The following is a 5,721-nucleotide window of genomic DNA, read 5'->3' on the forward strand; positions in this document are numbered from 1 at the left end:
GGACAGGATGTACACTGACGCGCAGGGTGGACAGGATGTACACTGACAGACAGGGTGGACAGGATGTACACTGACAGACAAGGTGGACAGGATGTACACTGACAGACAGGGGGGACAGGATGTGCACTGACGCGCAGGATGGACAGGATGTACACTGACAGACAGGGGGGACAGGATGTACACTGACAGACAGGGTGGACAGGATGTACACTGACAGACAGGGTGGACAGGATGTACACTGACGTGCAGGGGGGACAGGATGTATACTAACACAAGTGGAAGCGGATTCTGTGGGATGAAAATGGTGAACTGCCTCTTTTGGTCAGTACATGAGTTCAGGAGCATTAACTAGTAGACTGTACTTTCTAACAGACCAGTGAAAATTTCTCTTGATCCTCGGCTTCCTTAGGAGATTCTTCCCTGAAGCATCCCTGTAGATGAGCTTAATTTGGGGGCTTTCCTGAAGGCTCAAGATCTGCTGAATCAGTTGCATGTTTTGCACTGTCCTACAGGAGACTCATGCTGGCCTTTATTACAGGAAAATGAGTGCAATTTTTGGAAGACTATTAATGGCTTCCAAAGATATGCCCACATCCCAATCCCCAATCTTGTGACTGTTACCTTAATTTGAAAATAGAATTTTTGCAGATGCGATTAAGGACCCTGAGATCACCCTATCCTCCAGGATGTGGGTTAAGCCCTAAATGCCAAAACTGTCCTTGTAAGAGAGAGAAGTTGGAGATTAGACACACAGAGGAGACAAAGATGGTGGCAGAGATCAGTGCTGTGGTGTGACGCCAAGGAATGGGCTCTCTCCTAGGGCCTCCAGCTGAGCACAGCCCTGACTTCACTTTGATTTTGGACTTGAATCCAGTTAATAAGAAATAGGAATTTATCTCCTTAATATTTTGAAATAAAGCACCAAAATGACATTTATGAAAAATGAGGTAAACATTTACATTATGGAGAAGGTATGTGGAGAAACATTGCAAAGGGTCGTGTATATCTGAAAGATGACGTGTAGCCAGGAGTGGTGGTGGCAGCTGGAGTCCCAGCTACTTGGGAGGCTGAGGCCAGAGAACTGCCTAAGCCCAGGAGTTTAAGGTTGCTGTGAGCTGCGATGCCCCAGCATTCTACTGAGGGTGACAAAGTGAGACTCTGTCTCAAAAAAAAAAAAAAAAAAAAGATGATTTGTGGCCTTGGTGCACCTGGATTTGGATAGAAGTTTGCCAACACTTACTTTGAAACAGTCATAGCTACTGCATAGATATACACAGACCTATTAATTAGAAAATGGTATTTCCACAATTATCCTGTTTCCTTAGCCTAGTAGCCAATTCCCTACCAAGATGGACACAGAGATGGTAATAAACCATGACATCTTAGAGACTGAATCACCGCAGGCCTACAGCAGAGGGGAGCAGGACCTCGCTCCTCACCATCCAGACGCACATTCTCACTGCTGCACAGCTGTGTGCCTTGTTGTCTGTCCAGATCTCTCTAATAGCAATTCTTTGTACTCAGCCCTTCTCTTTCCCATCCCAAGCCTGCTCAGACCAGGCTTTCCTGTCTTTTCTCCACTCTCTTTGGGTACAGTGCTGTGGCCTCAGCCTAGCTCACAGCAACCTCACATTCTTGGGCTCAAGAAACCCTCCCGAGTAGCTAGGACTACAGGTGCCCACCACACCAGGCTAAGTTTTCTATTTTTAGTAGACAAGAGTCTTACTTTTGCTCAGGTTGGTCTTAACTCCTAATGATTATAGGCATGGCTCTCTACACTTAATTCTTTTTCTTTCTTTTAGAGACAGAGTCTCACTTTGTCACCCTCGGTAGCGTGCCATGGCATCACAGCTCATAGCAACCTCCAGCTCTTGGGCTTAGGTGATTCTCTTGCCTCAGCTTCCCAAGTAGCTAGGACTACAGGCGCCCACCACAACATCTGGCTATTTTTTTTTGTTGTTGTTGCAGTTTGGCCAGGGCCGGGTTTGAACCTGCCACCCTCAGTATATGAGGCCGCCCTCCTTTTTTTTCCCGAGACAGCCTCACTTTGTAAGAATCTAATTAATCCTGACCTGTTAATAGTGAACTAAATCTAATAGTCTACCTATTTTAATGCAAAATACAATTCTTACTATCAGTCACTTGCATCAGGATAGGTAACAGAACATAGGCTAAGATTAGATCTAAGTTATCAGATGTTAGCAATGCCTGGTCTTCACCACACCGGCCATTTAAAACACCTGGCCAGCAGGGACCAGGCTTATCACATTCACTCCTTCCTACTCCTCTGTCCCAAGCCTGGCACACTGAAGTTCAACAGTAATAAAAGTTTCCTGTTCTGACATTAGTGCTCACAAGGGACACAAACTACCACTCTGTAAATAGAAATCTGACCAGGCAATAGTGGCAGATTATGAAAAAATTAAAGGCCTTTGATCGCTGTGTATTTAAAACTGGTGTAATCGGCTCGGCGCCTATAGCTCAACAGGCTAAGGCGCCAGCCACGTACACCTAAGGTGGCGGGTTCGAATCCCCAGCCCGGACCCGCCAAACAACAATGACGGCTGCAACCAAAAAATAGCCGGGCGTTGTGGCGGGCGCCTGTAGTCCCAGCTACTTGGGAGGTGGAGGCAGAAGACTCGCTTGAGCCCAGGAGTTGGAGGTTGCTGTGAGCTGTAATGCCACAGCACTCTACCCAGGGGGACAGCTTGAGGCTCTGTCTCAAAAAAAAAAAAAAAAAAAAAACTGGTGTAATCATTTGACTTAGGTGAATATTTTATCCCTGTAAAATTCCTGTAAGATCTGTGCAGTTTTCAGGAAAAAACAGGCCCTTTGACCCAAATGCTGAATGTGAATAATTATGTCACTCAGTAAGGAAAATCATGTTAAACTAGGTTCATAATAAAACAAAATGGTAAAAGTTCTCTCCATACCTTCTGAAGAAGAAAGAATAATTACTGCCTATGATACAAATTGCTCCGGGAACGTTTAGCAGCCTGTTACAAACAGGGCTTTGTTCACTAATCTGGTAGATATCTCTAATTTTTGATAAAACCTTTAATTGCTAAAATCAGCAACCCACAGACCACTAATGAATGTTTTAAGGAAACGCTAACTATGTGTAACATCTGAAATACTCAAAACTGCATTTAGAATACAGACCTATTTGGCAATAAGCATTTTATTTCTACTTTTCAAACATAAACAAAAGTCAAGTCTGCAGCTTTAGCTGCTCAGTGAACAGGTTCAGCACTCAGTTCTGGGATATATTCCAACAGACTCATGCATTTTTCTCTCAGAAAATACACACATAAACTAAATTCTACTCTCCATCTACTACTATTCTCTCTTGCATTCATGAAATACCACATGTACTGAGAATAATGTAACAAATTACGGAACACATTTATTTTTCAAAAAAATTGAGTTCTGTAAATCACAATGTTAAGACTCAGTGATAGCTGAGGCAGCCTGCAAATACTTTAAGATTTCTAAGTTAAAGCAGTAGGAGTACTAATTGTAAGACGGTAGAACTCCTTTATACATTTCCAACATTTAAAAGGAGACAGAATAATAGATGGGAGATTTTGGTTCCAAGTTTGCTGCCCCACATCTAAAGATGAAATAATTTAAAAAAGCAACTTAATTCCATAAACAAAACTAAAACTTTCTATTCATAATGTCCACATATGGTAAAGATTGTTACACTTAAACCTGAATCAGCAGGAAAGTCAAACAGGATTTTATACTCTTTAGAAAAATATAAGTGAAACATCACTGATTTTTCCCTAAAATTCAAGTTTCTCCATATATCCTTGAGGACATGAAAAGGAACTCATGCTTTTTCTGACTGAATTATTTCAGCATTTTTCTATCGAAGTAACAGGAAAGTGCATCTATATAGGATATGTATCACTAACTGCAGTTATTTTATATGGCAGAAAATGGTACTTTTGCAAATGACAGCCCTATCTCTATTAGCATTACAATCTGCTTCACTAACTCCTATTAAAGTAGGTGCTCATCATCTTCATTTTACAGACAAGGTACCTTACAGAGCTCACATGCTAGGAAGTGTCAAGAGCTGGGATTAGAAACCCAGGAAATTTGGATCCAGAGCCACTATTCTTATTCTCTACACTCAACCATCCATCTTGTAACACCCACCTCTAACTAATGTGTTGTTTCCCACCAGACCAGTATAGGTCTCAACCAGGTGATTCTGATTCTGCCTCCAAGTCTGATCCCCCAACCCCAAGCAGTCCAACCCAACTAGAACATCTAACAATGTCTGGGACGTGTTTTTTTTTTTTTTTTTTAAAGAGAGAGTCTCACAATCCTTTGCCCAGGCTGGAGTGCCGTGGTTCAATCATAGCTCACTGTAGGCTTAAGCAATTCCCTCATGTTGGCCTGACTAGTAGTTAGGTCGAGAGGCATGTGCTACTCTGGCTAACTTTTAAGATTTTTGTAGAGATGGGGTCTCACTATACTATACTGCCCTGGTTCCTGGCCTCAGCTTTCCAAAGTGCTGGAATCAGAGGTATGAGTCATCATATCCAGCTTGGAGACATTTTTGACTGTCACAACTTAGAGGTGTTGTTACTGGTATCAGGTGAGCAGAGACCAGGATGCTACTAAAACTCCTGTAACGCATAGCCTCATGCTACACTGCCCAGCTTAAAACATCAGCAGCGCCTAGGACAGAGCAGACTCCAGGAGGTGGAGTCTCACAGCTGATCTCCGTTGCTGTTGCACCCTTAGGCCCAGAAACAACTCTTGACACTTTAAGTACTTATATTTGTTGAGTGAATACTTAGCTGCTTCTTTTTTCAACTTTACACAATTTATTATGTAAAAGAGAGAGTAAATAAAGAAGCTACATGAATTGAAAACATGTTCCAGAGAGAGAAGGGGTCAACATTGGTGAGTGGAGAAAGACAATATTTAGCTGTTCTTAAGAGCCTAGAACTAAGCCTAGTACGTTGCTGGTAGGCAGCATTTATTAAAAATAATTAAATTGGTCTGGGCATGCTGGCTCACGCATGTAATCCCACCACTCTTTTTTTTTTTGTAGAGACAAAGTCTTACTTTATTGCCCTTGGTAGAGTGCCGTGGCATCACAGCAACCTCTAACTCCTGGGCTTAGGTGATTCTCTTGCCTCAGACTCCCAAGTAACTGAGACTACAGGCACCCGCCACAACGCCCGGCTGTTTTTTTTTATTGCAGTTTGGCCGGGGCTGGGTTTGACCCCACCATCCTCAGTATATGGGGCCAGCACCCTACTCATTGAGCCACAGGCGCCGCCCAATCCTACCATTCTCGAGAGGCTTAGATGGATGGACTACTAGAGCTTAGGAATTCCAGACCAGCTTGAGTGAGACCCCATCTCTACTAAAAGCAGAAAAATGAGCCAGGCATAGTGGCTGGCACTTGTAGTCCCAGCTACTCAGGAGGCTGAAGCAGGAGGATCACTTGTACCCAGGCTGAAGCAGGAGTGAGGTTGTGGTGAGCTAGGATTAGGCCATGGCACTTGCTTGGGTGACACAGTGAGAGTGTATCAAAGAAAAAAAATAGAGAAAAAATTAAATTAGTGGTGGTGCCATCAATAGATGTTAATAGGACATAGTAATTAAAAGTGATTTTAGGCTCGGCGCCTATAGCTCAACCGGCTAAGGCGCCAGCCACGTACACCTAAGGTGACGGGTTCGAATCCCCAGCCC

The sequence above is a fragment of the Otolemur garnettii genome, unplaced genomic scaffold, assembly GCF_000181295.1.
Source record: "Otolemur garnettii isolate 467f Iridium unplaced genomic scaffold, OtoGar3 scaffold00125, whole genome shotgun sequence".
NCBI classification, from domain to species: Eukaryota; Metazoa; Chordata; class Mammalia; order Primates; family Galagidae; genus Otolemur; species Otolemur garnettii.